At 46.8% G+C, this 10,612-nt stretch overlaps 1 long non-coding RNA gene across 1 annotated transcript; it reads right to left on the bottom strand.

Moving 5' to 3' along the window:
• Positions 1–1,337: 1,337 nt before the first annotated feature.
• LOC308619741 lies at positions 1,338–6,160 on the bottom strand. Its single transcript, XR_014016223.1, has 3 exons — positions 6,005–6,160; positions 2,387–2,531; positions 1,338–1,411 (listed from the first exon to the last, which is right to left on the bottom strand). It is a non-coding gene; the product is annotated as an uncharacterized lncRNA (long non-coding RNA).
• Positions 6,161–10,612: the final 4,452 nt, after the last annotated feature.

Below are 10,612 nucleotides of genomic sequence, written 5' to 3' on the forward strand. Positions count from 1 at the left end.
AATGAGTTAAATTTCCACTCCAAAAAGGAGCACCACGTTTTGCCATGCCTCTCATGCCAGCTCACAATCCCATGCTCCCGGGTCTACATGTACCCCAGGAATGCAGACCAGGGCTGATTTACCTGCACCTCCCACAAAGCCTTTCACCTATAAATCTTTGGGATGTGTTTGCCAATATTTACCAAGGTAAGAGGTCAGTTTTCCTAAAAGTTCCCTTTGATCTTGTCTTGTTCAAAATGTATGATGGCTCTCCATTGCCTGGGACACTGATTCTGAAATAGAGTAAAGATGCCCAGGTGGTACAGGTACATTGAGGGTTCATTAACAAAAGTTTTTAAAAAGTAGTTATGCATATATTTTATGCATATTGGATAAATACAAATAGGACATAAAACTGTGATTATTATATTATTATTTCTTAGAACAAGGCTAAGTTTAAAAAAAGGGGGGGCATAGTTGTAAATTTGATTTTAAAAAAACCACTATGTTAATAGTAGTGCTTGGACGTATGTGTCCAAGTGAGAAGTAAATGACTAAATGATGGCATTCACGGCCCACCTAGTCTGACCCTGACCAGTGCTTCCAGCCTTATTTTTTCTTCCTTACCCAAAAGGGCTGTCTACTTTGTCAAAAAGGCTTACAAATAGTCTCATATATAGAGGTCCCATAAAAACAGGAGCTCTGGTATAGAATTACAAACTTGTGGTTACCAAAGGGGAGAGGGAAGGGTGAAGGGGCATGGGATTAACAGATACAAACTATTATGTATAAAATAGATAAGCAACAAGGATATGTTGTAGAGCACAAGGAATTTTATCCATTAGCTTGTAATAATTTGTAATGGAGTACAATCTGCAAAAACACTGAATCACTATGTTGTACACCTGAAACTAATATAATGTTGGAAATCAACTATTCTTCAATAAAAAATAATAATAAAATGCAAAAAAACCCCAAAACAAAAACATAAACTCTGGAACTATTCTACCTGGTTAAACCAATGGTTCATCCAAGTCCAAGAGGAGGAGGCACATACTCCACTTCTTTTTTTAAAAATAAATAAATTTATTTATTTATTTATTTTGGGGTCTTCGTTGCTGTGCGTGGGCTTTCTCTAGTTGCGGCAAGCGGGGGCTACTCTTCATTGCGGTGCACAGACTTCTCATTGCAGTGGCTTCTCTAGAAGCTCTAGGTATGTGGGTTTCAGTAGTATGGCACACGGGCTCAGTAGTTGTGGCTCACAGGCTCAGCAGTTGTGGTGCACGGGCTCAGTTGCTCTGCAGCATGTGGGATCTTCCCAAACCAGGGCTCGAACCCGTGTCCCCTGCATTGGCAGGTGGATTCTTAACCACTGCACCACCAGGGAAGCCCCAGACTCCACTTCTTGACAGGGGATGTATGTGGCAAGGTTCTGAAAGAATATACAAGATGGATAAGATTGTCATGGCCATTTTTGGGAAATGTAATCTGCCACAATCCATTTCATGGATTTCATACACACTTCATGATCTTATATGCACATGTAGGTGAGGTTTAGGATAAACAGGTAAGAAGCACTCTTCTCTCCCTCCCCTCATTCATATCCAGCTTGACAGAAAGCCCTCAATTCAGGGGACCAATTGGGCCATATGTGGACAGGGCTTTGACCTCTTCCTTCAGACCTGTGGAAAATGCTAGGGACGCAGACAGTCTGAGCAGAAGCAGATGAAGGCACACACAGTGATCTTGCCTGCACTGCCCTGCACACCAGTCCTCCAACCCTCTTCCCCTTGCCATTGCACTTTGGCTCCTGGAGTAAGTTCCCCCAGTCCTCCACATCTCTCCTTTTGCCCCATGCCTCTGGGGGGAACCCACCAAAGCTGAGGGAAGAGGGCGGCCACCACAGGACCCCTGGGGAGTTAGTACAACACAGTGATTAAGAGTGAGGGTCCTGGAGTCAGATGGACTTGGGTTTGAATTCCAACTCTGCCAATGCTGTGGTTGTGGAAAAATTCCTCCGTTCTTTAAGACCCAGTGCACCATCCATTAAGTGCAGGTAATGGTAAGAGCATTTCTCTCAAGAGTAGTTGTGAGGATTAGATGAACTGATGGAGATAACACTACTCATCAGTGAGAGTTTGTGGGAAGGAGAGGGAGGCTCTTAGAACTGGAAGCGTCTTTGGTATCATCCAATAATAATAATTCCACTTATTGAAATGTTTGCTGTATGCCAAGCATTTCATGTACATTGACTAATTTAATCTCTAAAAGTTTCATGAAATGGGTATTTTAATCTCCATTTTAAAGATGGAGAAAGGGTCCAGAGAGTTTCAGTACATTGCCCAAGATGGGATAGGTCGGATTTGAACCCAGGTTTTTCTGACTCTGGCCTCAGAATGGTTCTCACCTTGGACAGGGCTTCTTAACAGCGAGAGCGTGCCTGGGGCCCCCGGGGTCACTCTGAGTGACAGTGAGGCTGTCAGGTGGTCAAGGCTGAGTTTGCTCTTTCACAGTTCACTGCAGATGGTACCAGGGAGTCATTGGCCATTAACCTTGAGGTCATGGAGAAACATAGCTGCTGTTGTTCCAGGATGCAAATGTGCTTTTTGGCACAGTGGTCTTTAACCCTCCCATAATATATCCTGTGCTCTCTCAGCTCAGGGCCTTTGCACATGCTATTCATTTATTCATTCAGTAAACATTTTTGAGCCCCTCTTGTATGCTAATCACAATAATATGTGCTGGAGTAAGACCACTGGACAGGATGAACAAGTTGGGTTCCCTCTTGGAGTTCACTTTCAAACTGCAGAGGTAAAAGGGAGACAGAAGATATTCACAGAAACAAAAGAGTGAAAAAGATAACCCCAGATTTGGGATCTGTTAATCACTACGAAGAAAATATACAAGGTAATGGAAAAGGGAATAGTCTGGAACACTTCCCAGACCTAATTATCCTTTAGGGTGTACGCAGATAGCACTTCTTCTAGAATCCTTTCTGGCCCAACAAGTCTAGGTAAGACATTCTCCAATGTGCTACCAGGGCATCTGGCTTACCACCGTCATGGCATTTATATTTGTTTGTTTACTTGTCTTCTCTCAGACGAGCCTGTGCGCTTCTTGAGGACAGGGACCAGACACTGTCCCCAGCACCTGGAAGGTGTCTGACACAGCAAAAGTGTTTGATTATTATTTGTTAAGTTAATGGATGGGTGGATGGATAGATGGACGGGTGGATGGATGGACAGAGGGATGGATGGATGGATGGAGGGATGGATGGATATGTTTTTCTGGGTGAGACGTCAAGGCTATTTTTAGTGCAATTATGTCCTCAAGGTTGTGTGATCTGATATCTTCCAAACTGCTGCTGGCTGTCTTTTTTTTTTTTTTTTTTTTACATAGTTTGGGATTTTAATGAGTGAGAATGATTTGCACTGCAGCATATGGCTACTTTAATTAAGCAAAGGGTATCATTTTAGTAGCATAATAAATAGTGTATAATTTATCAGGTCTCATGTGTATTTTATAAGTATACCATGTGGGCTATATAAATCTTTCTGTATTGGGGAGGGGTGGAAAGAATGCCTATTGATCTGATGCAAGACAGTGCATGGAAAAAATGAGCTGAACATCTTGGTTGGCCCCCGAAGAGGCAGTTTTCTGTGCTGGAGTCATCGTGACACCCTAAAAAGCAGAGGAACTAAGACAGGAGAGTGGGAGTAGGGAAAAGCCACCAGCTAGTGTTGTAGAATTAAGAGTAACCCTCTATGTTTGTTCCTCATGGAACAAAGCACTGAAGAGGTAGTTCTCCATTGAAAGAGATGCTTCTTGGAGAGTTGGAAAGAGGCCCTGGGCTCCTGGGCTTTGTTGCTAAGCATTTGCTCAGGGCTGGGGAATTAGAATCCATCTGGGAGAAGGGGCAGGCTAAAAATAAGGCAGGGGGAAAAGCAAGCTCATCACGTGACACAATGGAAACCCAGTAATAGTGAGATATGGCAAAGAAACACCAAACAGGTTAGAAATAGACCCTGTCATAGCTATACAGATAGACAGACGGGCTGGCTGGGACCGGGAACTTTCAGTGAGCTAGTGCCTCTGACACAGAACAAAAGGTGCCCAGGCTCTCCAAGAATACCCAGCACTGTGGTGAGGGCCTTTCCTGGATCAGTGTGCCCGTTCACTAGAGACAAGGGCACCTGATCCCTGTGCTATGGGACTGGGATGCCCAGGTAGGGAGTCACCAGGAAAATGAAACCAGGAGAAAGCGGTGCTCTAAAAAATGAATTTTCCCCTACGGAACTCATGGACAATTTCTGTAAACAAACTGACCTGTTATTTGCCCTCCTCAGAGAAGGATTCATGGAGAAAGTGGACAGAGAACAGGGTCTGGTAGGGTGAGTCACATCAGACAGATGGAAGGAGTGGGAGAAAGGCATTAGAGGAAACAGAGGAACAGTGTGCCACGTAGCATAGCTGTTTATTACATTTTATATGGACTCCATGTGGGAGATATCCATTCTCTTTCTCCATCATCTCTCTATCTATTCCAGAGGCTGCAATGAGACATATGTTTGGGGACAATGAAGATACCTATCTATCTGAGCAGAGCATCTATGGACAGGGCAGATCAGCCTATTCTGACTTCATGCACTTTTGAAAAGTACAAGGAGATGAGATCAAAAAGTAGATCGAGAAGAGATTGTAGAAAACCTTGAAGGCTTTATCTGTAAATTAAAAAAAAATTTACTACCTACACCTATCTACAATATGCAAGGCACTCCATTTGGGCTGGGCTGTGTCAAGAAGTATCTAACTCAATCAAATTGCTGCTTGGGCAGCTCCATTTGGATGACCCCCTGGCACGTTAGACGCCACATGGCCAGCACACTACTCCTCATCTGTCTGCTCAGGTGAGCTCCTTCCTTTATTCATTTTTCCCAGTTAAAGGCACCAGTGCACACCCAGTCACCTGAGCCATAAACCCAGTATTTATTCTAGACACTCGTTTCTCCCTGACTCTCCATGTTAAATCAAGTATCACATCCCACCAATTTCACCTCCTAACTCTCTCTCCAATCTCTCAGCTCCTTTCTATTTCTCTTTCTTCAATTATTACATTCCTAACTGGTGCATTTAAACCTATCTGGGAGAAGGGGAAAACTAAAAATAAGGGAGGGGGGGAGCAGTTGGAAGTTGCTACTTGGTGCCCCTGCCTCCAGGCCTGCACCCCTCCATTTCAGACACCCCACTACCACCACACCACCCCCTGCTTAGAATTCTACAAGGATTCTTCAATAACTAAAACAATAGTAGTTGCTGATTTTTTTAAACTTTAGAAAATTTCTTTTTCAAATCACCCCAACATATAAAAGAGGTAAGAGCCAAGATGCTCTGATGAGTGTCTCGCTTGCTCAGTCTTGCTTCTCATCCCAAAGCACCATGAAAGACGCCAAGTGCTCCCATAAACACAGTTTAAAAGCTCCCAGGAAATGTCCAAGCCACTTAGCATGGCTTACATAGTGCTCTATAACCTGGCCCTTGGCCATCTCTCCCATCTCACTTCCTGCTACTCTCTCCTTCACATTTTAGGCTCCAGTTACACCGGACTGCGTGAGATTCTTCCCAGACATCTGATGCTTCATCTCTCCATCCCCTTGCCCTTGCCTACTGGAACCCTCTGCTTGGACTATCTTGCTCTCTCCACTGGCCCCATCAGCTGCATCATTCCATCAATCTCTCCAGACTCTGTTCAGGCCTTGGCTCCTACCAGAAGCTTCTCTGAACCCTGAAACAGGGCCAGCTGTCCTGACTCTCTGTTCCCTGAGTCCCATGGCTGTAAGTCAACCACAGACCTATACTGGATTATGTGTTGTCCTCCCCAGGAGACTGTAAGCTCCATGAGGATGAAACTGTGACCCATTCATCCCTTTCCTTGGCTCCTAGCACAGTGCCAGTGCCTGACACTGAGTGGATGCTCTGTAAACCTTTGTCATGCTGAGCAGTGGAATGAAGACCAGTGCCTCCTTACCTTCAAGTAGACTGTGCAGACCCTGCTGGGCTGCCCTATGGTCTCAGTGATCACAGAATATCCCTTCTGTCCCATGGCAGGAGACTCAGGTACATCGGTACCCTCCCCAGGGTGTCCAGCCTGACCTGCATGGGCCCTGACTGACGGAAGGCCACTCTGTTGGCTTGCTCCCTGCCAGGCCTAACGGAAGCACCAGTTCTGATCACAGATACAGTGACACATCAAATTCCTTGGGCGTGAGGCCAGAGAACAGGGCTGGTGAGCAGTGGAAAGAGACTGTTGCAAGACTTTCATCAACATGTAGCTTTTCTGAGGACAAAGATGAGCAATGAGGCACTTGCCTCAAGAGGCAGATACAGAGCTTCATCATCCGGCTCGGCTGACAGGAGTGAGTCAACCAGGCACTTGATACAGGAGGTTTAGGGGACAAAAAGCCCCTCGTCACATGTACTCTGGGGGAGAAAGTGGCTAAATAGGGGTTTCATAATAGTTGTGGAAAATGATGATGTTATAGGCTGAATTGTTCCTCCCCATATTCATATGTGGAAGTTCTAAGCCCCAGTATCTCAGAAGGCAAATGTATTTGGAGGTGGGGTCTTTAAAGAGGTAAAATAAGGTAAAATTAGGGTGGGTCTTCATCCCATATGATTGATGTCCTTCTAAGAAGAGGGCATTTGAACAAGGCTATGGGTAAAGAGGGAAGACCACGTGGAGACAATGGGAGAAGGTAGCCACCTACAAGCCAAGGAGAGAGGCCTCAGAAGAAATCAACCCTGCTGACACGTTGATCTCAGATTTCTGGCCTCCAGAAGTGTGGTTTAAGCCCCCCAGTCCGTGGTACTTTGCTATGGCAGCCCTAGCAAACCAATGGGTACAATGTGATGAGGGGCTCAAGCCTTCTGGGGCTACAGCCCCCTGTGCGCCACTATCCTCTTGAAGGGTTTCCGGATGCCCTATCCCCACGAAGTTGTCTGCTCTCACAGTACCTGGTGCTTCTGGCTTGGCTCCCATCACACTCTAATACAAGACCTGTATTTTTTGCTTCTCTGTCTCCCTAACGAGACCCTGAGCTCTTTGAGGGGACTGTGTCCCTCTTATTCCCAGTGCCTGGCACCGAGGCGGTACCCTGTAAATAAATGTTCGTGGGATTGATGAATCGGAGCTGGGCTCTGCCTGGGCGTTTGCCACCACTTGCTCTCTCCCGCCCTTCCGCCTGAGCCTGCTCTTTAAATTGACCTGGCTTGGGGCTCTCAGCTGCCCCTCCCTTCCAGCTTCGAAGGCCACTAGCAGCGCAGGTAAACAAGCCCCCAGCCGGAGGAGGTTTAGGATGAAATGGCCTAGATCCAGGGAGCAAGATGATTGGTCCCTGTCCTGCCGAGCACTGTGATTGGCTGTCTGTCTGAACGGGCTCCTGTGATTGGCTCCCCAAGCAGTAAGTGAGGTTCGTGAATCCCTTCCCTCTAGGTGTTTCCTGCTAGCTTTCTGGCTGGGAGAGGGGCTGCTGTCTCTGAGCTTGCTCTGTTCTAGTCAGTGTTTGCTGCAGCCTCTAGGCGCAAAAACTGCTCACAGCCGGAGCAAGCAGCCCCTTCCTAGACCTGCTAGGAAGGGGATTAGCTGACGGTCAGTAGGGGTCTAACACAATCTCTTTTTGTTGGGTAAATACAATAACTATTGATATACCTGCTCTCTGGACTTGACACCTTTAACTCAGTACAGAAAATCAAACCTCCTAGCTGCAATTCTAGCCACTTCCCTCGTTCTTTTCCTTCGGTTTCCCTCCTGGGGTTCGACCTGTATTTTTCTTTTTTTTCTGAAAGTTGAAAATGTAGGTTACCGGCTGGGCTGCCAAATCAGGAAGAACTGGTAGACAGAATGAGTGGATCTCTCACCCTTCTCCGCCTAGAAATGTTCCTTACTGTTCCAGAAGCTCCAGTAATATTTGGGAAACTATAGTGATAATAATAATTATTATGATTTGCATATTGTAGCTGCTAACAGTTTACACAGTATAATAATTCTTCACGAAATTTTTATCTTACATGAATGGGCATTATGCCCTTTATCCTCAAAACCCTGAAGCAATTTACATTTTTTGATTCTTATTTTACCTTTTGAAAATAAGGATAAACCTTGGTTGGGAGGGTAAGTGACTCGGCCAAGATCACAGCCCTAGGGCGGAGCTGGGATGCATCGGGATTTACAGACCCATTAGGGGAAGAAGAAGTGTGTCCACTGTGGAGAGGGATGTGTTCGTGGGAGGAGGGGGGTTATTCTCCAGGTTTAATTCTGTGGGCTGGCCATTCAACATCCAGCCTCCTTTTCTGGCCCAGTTTCCAAGAAGTGTCAGCTCCACTCACTCCCAAGGTGAGCTTGTCTCTGGTCCTTGAGTCTTTCCTGCCCTGGATAGTTCTTGGCTGGGTGACCACCTGTCTGTGGTCAGTGATGGCAGTGGTTGACAGGAAAGTGTCTTCCCTTCCTCCCACCTGCCTCCTTGCTTCTCTTCTGCTCGGTGTTCTCACAGAAGCAGATGAAGGTGACGACCCTGGTTTACCATTTCTTCACAAGACTTTTCCTGTGCTCCCTGCCCCTGCTCCCTCCCCCACTTGAGTGGGGGTCCCTGGAGAGGAGTTCTTAAACCATTTATTTTTAATAGGATTTAAATAGCTGATCTGGTGTAACTGTGTCTCAGGTACTAGATAGTGTTCTAGTTCTTTCTGGACCTTCTCTCATGCAAGGTAGCTTTTCTGTTTCTTTGTTTTAATCTTGTGAAAGTAACACCAACTTAAAAAAAATCAAAAAATTACTTTATAGAAAATGGGAACCAGGTTGAGTAAATGGATATATGTGAAGGAAAATAGTGGTGCATAAGTTTTCATTTCAGGGACTCTAGAAAACTGAAAAGTAGCCACCCCTCCCTCGTTTCCCTCAGGTTTGACGTGCTGGGTTGGTGCAAAAGGAAAGCATCATCTTTGTGGATCCTCAGGTGCTGCAGGGCTTACTTAAGGGCATCTGTGTGTAAGAACATCCTTATACAGTGCTTGATGCAATGCCTGGTACCTAGTAAGTGCTCAGGAAATGAGAGGTATTATCATTATTAATAAAAATGAGACAATGAAAGAAAAAGATTTGATTTGTCTCCTTTTCTCCGAAACCCCTGAAATTGACTCTTTTATTCAGGGCTTATGTTGTCCATCTCAGGAGAGAAGGCATCTCTACTGACTGTCAAAGTGGACAGTGAGACCTCTTGGGAGTTGGGGCAGGGCAGGGGTCTGGCTCCTGAACCTTCCAGGGTACGACAGTTCGCGTGATCACTCTGAGACCTGCTTTTTTGTTTCCAGGTGTCTGGGCTGAGATTTCATTGCTAGATTGAATCTGAGATTTTACTGGTCACTGTGTCAAATGGCTGCTGAGAGTATGTATTGGTTCCTAGAGTTATTGCAACAAAGCACCACAAACTAGATGACTTAAAACAGCAGAAATGTATTCACTCTCGAAGTCTGGAGGCTAGAAGTCCAAATTAAGGTGTTGGAAGGACCCCGTTCCCTCGGAAGTCTCCATGGGAGGGTACGTCCTTGCTCCATCCAGCTTCTGGTAGCCCCAGGCCTTCCTCAGCTCGTGGCAGCACCACCCCAATCTCTGCCCCCCACCGTCACGTGTTCATCTTCGCTGTGTGTCTCCTTTTCTTCTAAGGGCACCAGTCCTATTGGACGAGGGGCCCACCTCACTCCAGTATGACCTCATCTTAACTAATTACCTCTGCGATGACTTTATTTCCAAATAAGGCCACATTCTGAGACAATGGGAGTTAGGGCTCCGGCGTATATATGTGGGAGTGGACATAATTCAACCCCTATCAGGGCTCTTCCATCGTCCATCCCAACAGGCCTTGACGCCAGCAGGGCTCTGGGACATGACTCAAGTTTCGCCTCCAGATATGCTGCACCAGAAAGAACAGGGGCTTGACTGTGGCTCTGGGTTTCTCTCCCCGTCGCAGAGCTCTGGGCCCCGCCTGGGCAGGGTTGATTAAGCACAGTGCCTGTATCTCTATCCCACTGCATCCCAGGCATCCTTGGCGCAGTGAGCAGAACCCAGAGATCGGTGGAGAGTTTTGACCCGGCCACTCCTCCAGGCCAGCCAGAACCCTTCCTGTCCCAGAGGAGCAGCCTGCTGAAGTGGACTTGACTTAGCCACTGGCCTTTCCCTCCTCCTGTGCCCCCCTGCCTCCTGTCCCCCTACTCTGCCACCAGAAAATGTTGTCCTGGCTTAGACGCTCTGAAATCCCGTTGTCTGGAGGATGGAGAGACTGGGTCAGGCTGAGTGACAGTCACAGCTGAGCAGAAGAGGGCAGAGAGAGAGACCACGAGAAAGAACGGAGCGAGAGCCTGCACTCAGAGACAGGGTGGACGCAGGGCGCCGCTACCCCAGGCTCCCTTGACACTGGCAGCAACTGTTCTGCCTCCCGAGAGGGAGCCCGGCTCCAGAGCCCTTCCCCCTGGTCTGCAGGGACAAGTCTGCCCGGTTACTAGGCTACTCATGTGGAGCCTTGAAGTGGGGACAGAATAAACTGTAAGTGCCTCACTCCTCCATGCAGGGTTATTTATTACGCAC

The sequence above is a fragment of the Mesoplodon bidens genome, assembly GCF_964165515.1.
Source record: "Mesoplodon bidens genome assembly, chromosome: 7".
NCBI classification, from domain to species: domain Eukaryota; kingdom Metazoa; phylum Chordata; class Mammalia; order Artiodactyla; family Ziphiidae; genus Mesoplodon; species Mesoplodon bidens.